Source organism: Rutidosis leptorrhynchoides, chromosome 2 (genome assembly GCF_046630445.1).
Source record: "Rutidosis leptorrhynchoides isolate AG116_Rl617_1_P2 chromosome 2, CSIRO_AGI_Rlap_v1, whole genome shotgun sequence".
Taxonomy (NCBI): Eukaryota; Viridiplantae; Streptophyta; class Magnoliopsida; order Asterales; family Asteraceae; genus Rutidosis; species Rutidosis leptorrhynchoides.
Genome location: NC_092334.1, coordinates 582939400 through 582953872, shown reverse-complemented (window position 1 = coordinate 582953872; position 14473 = coordinate 582939400). Strand labels below are relative to the sequence as shown.

At 33.6% G+C, this 14473-nt stretch overlaps 1 pseudogene; it reads left to right on the top strand.

The window, feature by feature from the left end:
• Window positions 1-3817: 3817 nt before the first annotated feature.
• Window positions 3818-5963, top strand: LOC139889872 (1-aminocyclopropane-1-carboxylate oxidase homolog 1-like; annotated as a pseudogene).
• Window positions 5964-14473: the final 8510 nt, after the last annotated feature.

The window sequence follows — 14473 nt, the reverse complement described above, 5'->3', positions numbered from 1 at the left end:
AAATTCATTTACTCGATTAGTCATATATAAAAATCTCATTTATCAATCTTATAAACAAGTTGTTTAAATCTTAATTGCAGATTCAAAAGCAATTTCAATTAACGTCAAACATAATTCAGTTGACCATATCTTTTAATCCGTTCATCGAAATCATGCGATTTCTAAATAAAAAGTTATTGATTTTTCGCCAGCTTTCCAAAAACATGCATATCATATACCTTATATCAGTAATATTTGTATTAAATTCGTGATTCATCATAAACTATATAATGACAAAATTTAGCATACAAGCATGCATAAACATATATGTTCGAGCACTAGACATGGATACACTATTAATATATAAAAGATAAGATATGAATGCTCACGTATCAATATTGTGATTCAGTATTGCAGGAAAGTACGTAGACACAACGGAGATGATAAACACTAGGTTTGACTTGCAAACAATACCCATGAACATTACCCATAACCTCCGTAGCTATAACCCATAATTTCCTTAGCTTTAACTTACTTGAAAAACCATTTTGAAATCACTTGGACAACACTCGTCGTAAAATTTTATGTATAATACTAATAATAATAATATTAATACTATTGATAATAATAATAAGATTAATAATAATATTAATCTTAATAATAATATTAATAATAATAATAATAATAATAATAATAATAATAATAATAATAATAATAATATAAATATATATATTTATATATCGTGAGAGATAGAGTGTGAAAACTGAGCCAGAAGTCGAGCAATTTATACAACTTTTCCTGCCTCCAGCCACCATGCGATCGCATGGCTCCATTGTCCAGCTCACATTGTTTTGTTTTGTAGTTTGTCGACATAATTTTTAATTATATATATAATATATAATATTTATAATAATTATATATATATTATATTATATTCTCGTGCAACGTTGACTTGTAATATTAGTTCCGATGTCTTGTACGTTTACGTTCGACTTATGTCCCGCTTCCGGTTTCTCGAATGCATTTTCGTACGCTTAGAAAACTAGTACTTTTCGTTACACGACGTGTACCTTTATCAAAAATTAAACTTAATCATTGATAAACTATGTCACTCGAAGTGTAGCTTTAATCAATTAAGTGTTTTGGTTATTTGCTTCTATAAATCGTCGTCTCGTAGTATATACATATACATATATACATTTTCATTTTGAAATAGTATTTTACTGTAGCAAAGTTACTTTAGTTTTTACTGTAGCAAATAGTGATTTTCGAAAACACTGTAGCTTTTCGGGTACTGTAGCAATTCGAAAATACTGTAGCAAATTAGTGTTTTACTGGTTCATTTTAAACGTTTTAGTTAACTTATCTAAATATCAATCGAATCAATAATCGAATGTTACTATCGTTTACTAAATAACTTGAAATTATATATATATATATATATATATATATATATATATATATATATATATATATATATATATATATATATATATATATATATATATATATATATATATATATATATATATATATATATATGCACATTAAGTTATATATATATTGTTCGTGAATCTTCGAGAACAGTCAAAGAATAATTGATTACATGAATATAGTTCCAAAACTTGAGACTCAGCATTACATACTTTGCTTATCGTGTCGAAAACATTAAATCATTTAAAGATAAAGTTTAAATTTGGTCAGAAATTTCCGGGTCGTCACATATCGAGCTAGTGGGAGTTGGATGACCAATGGAGTTGTGGAGATTGGATTATCGCTCGCGGTGTTTTTGGTATCAAAAGACTTCACTTGCTCGTGGGTTAACGAGTGAAGTGCGGCGTGATTCGGGTGTCTCATCCGGCCGTATCAAAAGGAGTTGGTAATCGGCTAATCTGAAGTTATTGTGGGAGTTGAAGAAACATAGTTGACGGATTGGCGAAGGTTGTTCAAAGTCTCCTTCACACCCGACATCTATATCGTGTTGAATTGTTCCTTGATTTAGCTACACATGCAAATACAAAAAACCTACAATCGAAATTCGTGCAGACTTTTCAACTAATGTACAAAAGTGGTTTTATACGATGGTTAATAGAACATCTAAGACGTTAAAGACCCTATAAATAGAAACCTCAATTCACATAGTGAGGTTTGAATTTACAATACTTACTAATTAATCAAGTGTAATATTTGTATCATACCTTCAAGTTTATTCTTAGTTAAACACAGTGTAATTTCGTATATCAATCAGCTAACGTTTCACTTAGATTATCCGTGTAATTCTTTGACTTAAATCAATTAAAGAATTAAGTTAGAAAATTACATACCTTAATAATTCATACTTAATCTACAATTAACGAAAAGATTGTATTCACCCGCAGCGACGGAGCTTGAACATTAACAATGAGGGGGCCATAATAATTTAATCAAAACATGTAGTCTCATATATATAAATAAAATCCATAAAATTCAAAATAACGTAGATAGAATGATTGATGGTGGACAAAGAAAAACACTACAACTCCTCGACGACCCTTAATGTCCTTAAATCCATCAATTACGGACTCTGAATCAAACATTTCTACAATTTTCTTTCGAAATAAACCACTACGCAAGACGACGATTAGGTTTTGTAATTTATTGTTTAATAAAATACCTATTACTCTAACATTTAAATCAAGATACGATATAAAAAATGATACAAACCATATGATTATGTGAAGGCATGAAGCTAGTATGATCTAGTTTTAAAACCGTATACAGTATGCTAGTGAGGTTGATGGGGCCAATATTAAATTTACCATGTCTAGTCCGTAAAACTACAAAAATTTACTATTAAGGACATATTTTTTTGGGGGACCATGGCACCCCTGCCCTACATAAGCTCTGTCGCTGTTCACCCGTTTACAGTTGCATTTGTTGATGATTTGTGACAAACATGTCAACATTATTACTTTGAGTTGTCAAAAATAGCTTACTAAATTCATATAACAACTAATCAGAAGAAATTTTACTGGCGTGTGATTGGTTAAAAGTGTAGTTAACGAATATTATAAAACTTGTGTATCAGAGGACACTTTGACCGGGACAAATGAAGGGTATCAAAGTTATGTTCTAGTTTTGACTGGATTCAGTATTAATCAATTTTGATTCATTATTTTTATATCGTCATATTCTATAAGGTTATCAAATTTTGTATATCTGAACTAAGTATTAAATCTGTTGATTGGAATTTGGTTTTAACCGAATCAAATTATATTCTAATTCGGTTGTTTTATTTTTAAATTTTTTTTCCGAAAAAAGCAAGTTGTTGACATTATTCAGATAGGACTTAACCAAATATGCGATTATCACGTTTGATTCTGAATATATCCGGGAGAAAACCCCCTCCGGGTCAATCTGAAGCTCCATATTTCAGACAGATTAATTAAGAGAGTGAGCTGAGCGAGACTCGAACTCATGACCTCAACCCTGACCCCAAACACAAAGAATGGGGATACCACTCGGTTAGAACCACGGTGGTTCAATTATGAAATATGGAATTTAATTTTGGCTCGATATTCGATTTTTCTATTATATATTTCAAAACTTTTTAAATCTTGGAAACTAAAAACCAAAACGATATGAGTAATTTTGGACACAGGAAAAAATGCGTTCGCAGAATATTTATTTTATTTGGCATTAAATACTCATGTACAGTTTGGTTAAGTGTTCTTATAATTTTCCTTCTTACTCTGGCCTGTTTTGTATCTATATATATATATATATATCACACATTTTCGTTTCAAGGGGTTCAATAGTGCACGGCAGCAGAACAAAACAGAGAAGCTTGATGAGTCTCATGCGTAACACATCTTCATTCGAACCGGATTACGACCGGAAAGCAGAGCTCACGTCATTTGACGAAACAAAAACCGGAGTCAAAGGACTTGTTGACTCCGGTATCACACATATCCCTCGTATATTCCACCGCCCACCTTCACCTGAAAACACCATTATCGAACCGTCACATTCGATACCAAATCTTGCCACCATTGACATGCAGGGAATCGACAATGATCCGATCAAGCGAAAAGAGGTGATCAAGAATATAAAGGATGCGTTTGAGAGTTGGGGCATGTTTCAGATTGTGAATCATGGAATTTCAAATACCATTTTAGATGAGATAATTAATGGGGTGAAAAGATTTCATGATCAAGATACTGATGTGAAGAAGCATTGGTATATAAGAGACAATAGTGTGGAACAGCGTAGGGTCGTGTATAACAGCAGTTTCGACTTGTATACTGCACCGGTGGCTAATTGGAGGGACACTTTCATTGCCACCATGGCTCCTAACCCACCTCAACCACATGAGTTACCACCAATTTGCAGGTAATGATTTATTTCACTGATATTTTGTTTATTCAATAACTAAAAAGAAAATAAAGTTTCATAAAACTGAATAATTAAGTGCATCATACTTCAAAATTTGAATAATTTAATGGTTTTGATGTAGCTTAGTGTTGCTATTATGATTCTTTATACAAGTGTACTAAGACCATTTGTTACACGGCGTTAAACATGCATTGTTTTCCATGTTGGCGCAATTTAACGCCTATAACGCCCGTTACACAACGTCAAATGAAACGTCAAAGGGGGTTAGTTAAGATCCTAACCTTCAAAGTGAGATTTTAACACCCAATAAAAATTTAACACATCATTAATATATAATTATTTTATTTCTTCTTAATTCAACTCTCAATTATATTTTACCACGGCACATTTAAAATTGACTCGTCACAGTCAACTTTTTCTTTATCTTCCAAAAAGTGTAAAATTTCACTCCACATCACCGCTAAAAAGAGTCAAGTTAACAAATAGTTTAAAGAAAGTGTATGTGATATTTGATATTTTTACTTGTAGGGATATTTTGATAGAGTATTCGAAGCAAGTATTGAAACTCGGAGAGCGAGTGTTACAATTAGTATCAGAAGGTCTTGGACTCGATGTTGATCATCTAACGAAGATGGGGTGCGCTGAAGGTGTTTTGCTTGTGGGTCATTATTATCCACCATGCCCGCAACCTGAATTAGCAATTGGTACCCCTAACCACAAAGACCATGGTTTCATCACGATTCTTCTACAAGACCATATCGGTGGATTACAAGTATTTTTTTAGAACCAATGGATCGATGTTCCTCCGATCCCAGGAGCTCTTGTAGTCAATGCCGGAGATCTGCTACAGGCATGCAAATCTCTTTCTAAAATTTGATCGCTGAATGGTTAAGTGTTTAATGGTTTTAGTTCTAAATAACGATTTATGTATGTCTAATAATCATTCCGTTAAAACACTATGTTAAATTACCGTAAACACTATGTTAAATTATCGTAAAACCTATACATGAACAAATAAAGCAACATATAGTTGTTTAACAAATGTTCGTGGATAAAAATTTAGTAGGGTATTGAAGGTATATGGAGGTGTTGAATGGTTATCAGAGTTGATACTCTGATGGTTTAACACACATTATTTTTGTCGTTCCAAGTTCAAAAATAAACGTGTTGAATGTTGAACGATTCAACTTTCAATGTTAATTCATTACATCTAGACTCAATCTAAGTATAAAATTATGTGCAAGATATAGAAGAGAAATTTTTTTGAATATCTATTCCACCATGAATTCAGATTTTTCAACTTCACTTTGCTGATGAATCCTAATTAGGAATTGAATACGTGTAACATACGTTTTCAGTTGATAACAAATGGCAAATTTGTGAGTGCGCAACACAAAGTGGTGGCGAAGAACATTGGTCCAAGAATATCAGTGGCGTCATCCTTTTCGACAGGTCTACTTCCTTCATCAAAAGTGTTTGAACCGATTAAGGAATTGCTTTCGGAAGTTAATGGAGCCAAGTATAGATGTGCGACAGCGAAAGAATTAATGTGTCACTACAGGGGAAAGGGACCTGATGGCAAGTTCGCACTTTCGCTATATGAAATCTAGCTCGGCGTACTACATCATGATACTACATGATCTCTTTTGGATTGATACAGAGATGAATCTAGATCTCCATATATTTCAACTTCGTTGAATAATAATAATAATATCTCCATATACTTTTGCATGTTGTACGTTTTTGTTTTTGTGATATTAATAAACGTTTAATCCATCTTGTACTTCGAAAGAACACTTTCATTAGGTGTAAACTTGTTTAACATTGCCATGCCATGCAATTTTGGTACTTTTGATTGTCTGTAACGTGTTTGAAGTAACACATACAATAGCACATACTTATTGCACATTATTAATCCAAGTACGGAGTATTATGAAACAAAGTATTAAATTAATTCATAATCATAACAGGGGATTTATAAATCTGGGATTTTATCATGCACTTTATTCCAAACTTAAAACTTTATGAGACTTTAATCACCTTACGTACTTAAATAGATGTAATTATACAACAACATAAAGCGAATGCAACGGACATTAATCTCTCTCAATGACTCTTCCAACCGTTCAAAATTCAAACCCATTCCCCAATTCAAACCCTAACCCTAATTCAAACCCAAACCCTAATTTCAAACCTACTTTCCCAAATTCAATCCCTCTAATTCATGAAGGTCAATCTTCTCACCAATGCCCAGCACAAAAGCATAACACAAATCAAGTATTTTCCCCAAAATCTACACTGTTTTTGGGGGGTCTTTCAAAATTCACCAACGAGGACAATATTAATTACTTGTTTAGCAATTTTGGGCTTATTGAAGGTATCGCCTGGAAACAGAATCGCAGTTTCGCTTTTGTTAAATTTCAGTCTTTAATTCAAGCTAAAACGGCTATGAATGAGTTGAATGGCAAGTTCGTCAATGGGAGGCATCTGTTTATAGGGTATGCTAAAAAACACCTTAACATCAAAATCACTCCGAAGGTGGGCGTTAATCTTTTGCAGAAGGCTCCCCAGCAGCAGTCTTCAGATATCAAATCACCCAATAATTCGATGCCTATTATCAACCTTTCGACTGATCATCTAGTCACAGATCGACTTATGTTGACCGCGTTAATTGTGGATAAGGTTCTAATTAAGGCTCTAAAGCTATTCGAATGGTTAAAAAGCAGATCCATTTCTATTGTTTCGGTTTCAGATTGGGGATCTTACGGCTATATGGTGTGTTGTGCAGACATGGACAGTTTTACAAGAATGACCAGAGGTCCTACTCCAAATGAATTGGAATTTGTTGAGGTCATTCCAATGCTCAAATACAAAAATAAATTCTCTAGGATTGTCAAGTTAGCCATCAAAGGGATCCCCTATAATTGTTGTTCTTCTAATTGTGCCATTGAAGCGGCGAGTGTATTTGGAAGAGTTATACACATCGATTCTACGTCACACAACCTGCAACGTGCTGATACTTTACAAGCTCTTATAGAATCCACTGATCCGGAGCCCATTAACCAATTGGTACAGGCAAAAATCGACAACGTGGATTTTGGTAAAGTTTGGGTCGAAGAGATTTGTGAAGATGAGTTAATGGAAACGGTGAGCGAGGCTATTATCATGGAATATAATCTGTTGATAAAAGAATAGTCTAAAGTAATCAAAGAGCAAAGGTCCGGATCACATGCTGAGCCTCCGGTAACGGAGTTCAAGTCTAGTGATGTGGAAGATTTGATGGAAGATGGTGAGATAGCCGTTGCTGGGTTCAATTCGAAAAGTCAATCCACTCAAAAGTCAAGTGCTCATTTCTCGGTTTACAAGCCAAAAGTTATCCATAATTCTTTGGAAAGGGTAACTAAAGCTGTGAAATCTCAAAGGGCAAAGTACAATGAAATAAAAAAACAGAGGAAGAGATCAAGGTGTCCCTTTTCAAGACTAAAAGCGTGGGTCAACATAGTGTAAAGGAGGATAAAGTTGATAAGTCTATCTCGGTTCCCAACTCCCCTTTACAGCAAGGCAAATTTAACCTCAATCTAAATGACTACCCTACCCTTTCTTCCAACTCTCCAATTATTTCTGCCCCTTCCAATTCCCACAATTTTATTTCCTCTGATAAGTTGAAAGTAGAAGATGCCAGCCCAATTAACAACAATCAGTGCATTAATTTAGGGTGCAAGGATTCGTGTGAAAAGCTCAAAAAGAGGTGTGTGCAGGATCCTATTTTCGTGAAGTCTGGTGAGGTAGGCAAAGTCCTCAATTCAAAGGGGAAAGATGTTCTTGCAGATCACAGTGGGGTTGAAGTAATCTCAAATCTCTCTAGTGCTTTTGACACTGAGAGTGAAATTGCACATTTGGTGGGTGATGCGGCAGTGTTGAAACACAACAAGCAGAAACAAAACCCTTTTGGGGGAAAAAAGCTTTCTATTCAAGAGGAAATGGTCAACTTTGGGGTCCTAATGCAAGATATGTTAGATGATGCAACTCCACCCAAGAAAACAAAACCATGAGGATAGCCTCGTGGAATACCCGAGGCCTCGGTAACAAGACAAGAGGTCGTATGGCGGGATCCTTAGTCAATCGTTTTCACATCTAATTTCTAGCAATCCAAGAAACCATGGTTAAGAGGGTTGAGAAACCTACTTTGAATGAGATATGGAGGCACTTTGCTTTCGATTCAATGCAAATGGAAGCTAACGGGAGGTCGGGAGGTCTTCTTTCGATTTGGAGAGTAGACTTCTTTTCTTTAATTCAAGGGTGGGCACGTAAACATTGGATCGCAACCTTCTTGAGGTATATCCCTTCCAACCAAAGAGTTGGGAGGGCTAGGTGTCACCCCGCTACGTTTAAAAAATTTAGTGATGCTTGCTAAATGGTGGGCGAAATTTAATTCCAACAAGTATTACCTTTGAAAATCCATTGTCACGTCTTCTTTCGGGGTTTCTTTTGGTATTAACATTTTGCACAATGTGTCGCTTCTTCATGTTTCTCAACTTTCTCCTATTTGGAAAGACTTGGTTCATTTGCAACATGATAATTCTCTTCAAGGTATTCTTGGTCCGAATGCGTGGAAGTGGAAATTAGGAAAAGGAGACAAGATTTTGTTTTGGCATGATTCGTGGCTTAATGGGTGCGTTTTAAAAGATTGCTTCCCTACTCTATTTGAAGTGTGCTCACTGCCTTTTGAAATGGTTTGTCATTTTTTTCCTTTTGTTCTCAGCAAATTTCTGTTTGTCAATGGATTCTACATTTATTCGGCCCACTGTCCTTTGTTAACTCGATTAAAGAACTTGAATTATTGGATATGCTAGCCCCTGTTGTATGTGATGTGGATTGTGTTGACCATTTGTTTTGGACTGCTTCGACCGATGGTTTATATTCGGTGTCCGAAGCAGTACGCTTACTTGTGCAATCGGCTAATGTTTCTTCTCCAACATGGCCGAAAGTGATTTGGGGTAATAATGTACCGTCCAAGGTTATGTTATTTCATTGGTTGGCTATTCGTAATAGTATTCCCGTCAAAGAAGTTCTCATTAGTAGGCATATCTTGCCTTCGTCTCATTCGAATTTGTGTATTTGGTGTTTGGAGAAAGCCGAATCGGTCAACCATCTTTTGGTGCATTGTAAATGGACGTCCAAAATTTGGGCAGATTTGTTTAGATGGTGGAAAATTTGTTGGGTGATACCGGGGTCAATCGAGCTTTTTTCATTTGATTGGTACTACGGCATGGGCATCAAAGCTTCTAAGTTTTGGAAGCTAATCGGGCCCGCAACAATTTGGGAAATTTGGTTGGCTCGTAATGACTTTGTTTTCAATGGGAAATTCATTTGTAGATCGGTCTTGGTTCGAAACGTTAAGCTTAAGACTCTCCTATGGGCCACAAATCTCAATCTTTGCAACGGTTTTCAATCTTATGTGTGGATGGACAACCCGACTTTATTATGTTTTTAGTTTATCTATTCTTGTAACTCTCATTTTGGGCCGAGCTCAATCCGCCTTTGTAATCTTCGTATCTTTATTGTTTTGATGAAGATCTTTCAATTTATATAATTCATCTTTTTCGCTAAAAAAAATAGATGTAATTATTATTATTATTATTATTATTATTATTATTATTATTATTATTATTATTATTATTATTATTATTATTATTATTATTATTATTATTATTATTATTATTATTATTATTAATTATTATTGTCATTCTAATTATTGGTAATTATTGTTATTTTGTTAGTTATGATTATTCACTAGATGATTATTATTATCATTAATATAATTTATAAGATTATCATTATTAATACTAGTATTATCATTTAAAATTTTTTAGTATTATCACTATTAAAATTATCATTATTAGTATTATTATTATTGTATTATTATTGCTAGTATTATTATTAGGATTCCAAAAATATTAAACATGTTAATAATGTAAATATATAACAAAGGACGATTATGAAATTTATTATATGAATACAAGTAATTTATGATTATAATTACAAATTAATGTATTAAGGAGCTATAGTTATTAGTTTATAAATTAAACACAAAAGATTATGATTATTATAAGTATGAATATAGAGGTTTAAATGATACTGTTAAGATTATAAATGCAGAAATTTGGGATATAATATTATTATGAAAAGGATCCAAATTTTAATTAAATTATGTTTTTAAAGGAATTATTAAAAATATTATAACTATTGTTATCATAATTATTATAATGAAACTTAGTATTATCATCATTATTAATATCATTATTTTTTTATTAATATTATTATTATCACCTTTATCATTGTTATTATATAGTATCAATATGTTAACTAATATTAGTATTATCACAAGTATTAATTACACAAACAAATAAACTTCATATAAAAATATATTTAATATACATAACTTAACTATATCAATAGTTATAGTCATTCAAGATATATAAAATTAAAGGTTACTAATATAGAAATTATATTATTAATAATATATATATATATATATATATATATATATATATATATATATATATATATATATATATATATAAAATTGTTCTGTTACAAAGATATGTATTAATATATATACAAATGATATAGGTTCGTGAATCCGAGGCCAACCCTGCATTGTTCAGTTGTTCAATGTCGTAATATGTATTTTTACTACAAAATACAGTATCATGAGTTCATTTGATTCCCTTTTACTCTTTACATTTTTGGGACTGAGAATACATGCGCTACTTTTACAACTGCCTTATTAAATGCTTTTGAAATACAATTTGAACTGCGAAGACATGAAATGCTTTTATAAATGTTTGACGAGATAGATACAATCAAAACATTCCTCGAATGAATTATGTGGACGTGATAATTGCCACAATTGAATTATGTAGAAGTGATAATTGCCACAATTGATATGAATATTTTCCCCCTGATTATTATTGCTTGGTAACCTAAGAATTAGGGAACATCACTAATTTTGAGAATTAGTGCACGCCTAATTGACGCGAATCCTAAAGGTAGCTACCGGGTTTAACACCCCCACCCAGAATGTTCACTAGAAGGAAGGGCTAGTGGACGTGGTGTTTAGTACTTCGAAGTTTATATGATTATTATACAGATGAGATGTTCTGTTTTGGGGATATTATTATGTGCATTATATGTTAAGGTCGGTTACCAAGCCAAGCTATGAAAGCAATGAAAAGTGAATGTTATGTATCGAGAGAATGATTTTATACACAGGTTATGTGTATGTTATTTTTGTGCACTAGATATGTGTACGGTTACTAAGATTTATGAAAGATGATTTCGTACACGAGAAAGGTGTACTGTATTTAAAAGATATCGCATGTACATTACAGGTGGATATAGGATTCGGGCCCATTTGTACCATGCAGCATTTAAATCTTGTGGTCTATCAAAATGATGAATTTTATTGTTTTATGATAAACCTATGAACTCACCAACCTTTTGGTTGACACTTGAAAGCATGTTTATTCTCAGGTATGAAAGAAATCTTCCGCTGTGCATTAGCTCATATTAGAGACATTACTTGGAGTCATTCATGACATATTTCAAAAGACGTTGCATTTGTAACATCCCGCCTTTTTCCGTCAACTTTTCCGTTTAACTATTTTAAACTCCGTTATATGTTTATAACATCTTCCGTTAATACGCGTTTCAATTATCTTGTTTTAGGTAATTTAACGCACCCGATTGCAACTTGAGGGACTTGTTTCGCCAAGACACCAAAGTGGTGACTAGCCACTTGACTAGTCAAACTCTTCCACCTCATTTCTTCATTTAATTTTTCCTTTTCATCTAATACTTCCACCATTCTTTAAATTCATCAAAAAGCAATTCCTCATCCAAATTCGTTCAAGAAGGATTCGATCAAAACAAATTACATATTTGAACTCCTCGTGATCTCCTCTCCGATTCCATACCGATTTCATCAAATTTGGGTAACTTTCTAAAATCACTAATATTATGTGTTCTTGAGATTTTTGAGTTAAAAGGTTGTTAATTAGTGTCTATGGCTCAAGTCTAGTATGATTATGTGTTTTGTATGCTTGTTCTTGCTATTTTGATGTAACTAGTTCATATTGAAAGTTCACATGCTTAATCTTGAATTTTGAGTGTTCATATGTTGTTTGATGCTAAGAGTTCATGTTTTAATCTTATTCCTAGTGTTACTAGCTTCGTTATGATGTATGGTTTGGTTAAAGAAACCTTCTAAACTTGATTATGAAATTTGGTGAATTTGAGTTAGGGTTTCATGAACTAGAAATGGACTTTTGATGCTTTAAATGACACGAAATGCTAATTGTAAGTGTTAGGTTGTGTTGTATGCTTAATTACCTTCGAAACGGCATATTGTTCATGTAATTTGGTTACCAAATCATTAAATGGCATTTATGACTTGTATGCATTGAATGAGGAACATTAATTGTGGTTTTTGGTTGCTGTAAGTGGAAATTTGATTGATGATATGTGTTTAGTTGCATCCCTCGTCAAAATACCTTTCCAACGATGTATGATAGGCATTATAAGTGTTTGCGGGTCAAGTGTTGTGTTAGAATTGGTTTTGGCTCGTGCATACTTGTGGAAAAGCAGAAACAGACCTACCCAGTGGGTGGCGCGGCGCGCCCCTATACCTGCGCGGCGCGCCAATAGGCCTGGCCAGAATCTGCTCAAATTGTCCCATTTCACGCGAAATGTTTGACTAGCTATTGACCTCTGATTCACATGAAACTTGTTTTAATACACTTGTATATGAATAATTAGCATAGAAAAATAGTCCGGGACCCGACCCGAACATGTTGACTTTTTCGTTGACTTTGACCCGACCAAGTTTGACTTTTTGTCAAACTTAACCAATTAATTATGCAATCTTTCTAACATGATTCTATACTTGTATCTTGCATGAAACTTGACAATTTGCTTCACATGCTACATAATCGAGTCGTGTCGAGCCACAGGACTAATTGAACATCTTTGACCCTGCGTGACTATCGTTATTGATACAACCTATTTGTTTAGGTCGAGACTAGCACTGTTCTTTGCACGTTTACTTGTCGAAGTACTAATACACTCTTGCAATCAAAGGTGAGATCATAGCCCACTCTTCAAACACTTTTATACTTTAAAAATCATGGGATGAGAAAACATATACAATACATACTTACATATACTTTTCATACTTTAACGTTTTGAATACTATACAAAAGCAAAGATACATACGAGTTAGAACGAAAAGCCTCAAGTCCAATTATCATTAGTTACACTTGTAGGGTGTAAGCGAGAAATTATGTTGTGTGGCCATGCGGTTTAACGAACCCTCATTCGAAGGAATGAAACGTTCTTTCAATGTATAGTGTAGGTTCTAACACTATTATGCAGAGGTAAGATTCAGTTAAGCTTGATAATTGGGTGCTCGTGATACAAACACATCTTTTGAGATGTATACGCTTGATAAACGTTTTATACTAAACCTTGTGATACAAATATACTTTATGCATACAACTATGATTTCACCAACGTTTTTCGTTGACAGATTCTCTATGTTTTCTCAGGTCCTTGAACTTAGGTGATGCATGCTTCCGCACATACTTTTTGATACTTGCATTGGATGTCGAGTATATTGCATACGTGGAGCGTATTTTGGCTACTTTAAATTGTGTCGCATGTGTTTCATACAAACTTTAACCATTGTTATGTACTCGTTATGGGAACTTCTTTTGTAAACTTTGAAACATCCTTTTATGAAATGAATGCGACATATTTTCGGTCAAACTTTGTTATAAAGACCTACGACACATGTAATGGGACCATACGTAGATGACGCCGTCATTTGACGATTTGTCGGGGTCGCTACAACTGGTATCAGAGCTTTGGTTGTAGGGATTTAGAGTTCATTGGTGTCAACCCCGAGTCATAGGGTACATTGGTGAGTCTAGACTACAACCGGCATATAGACTTGACATAGGGATTACTTGACTATTTGTGCATTTATACTCGAACCCTCTTACTCATATCTACTCTTATTCTATCTTACTCTTGCGTTGTATAATTTAATTGACACGCC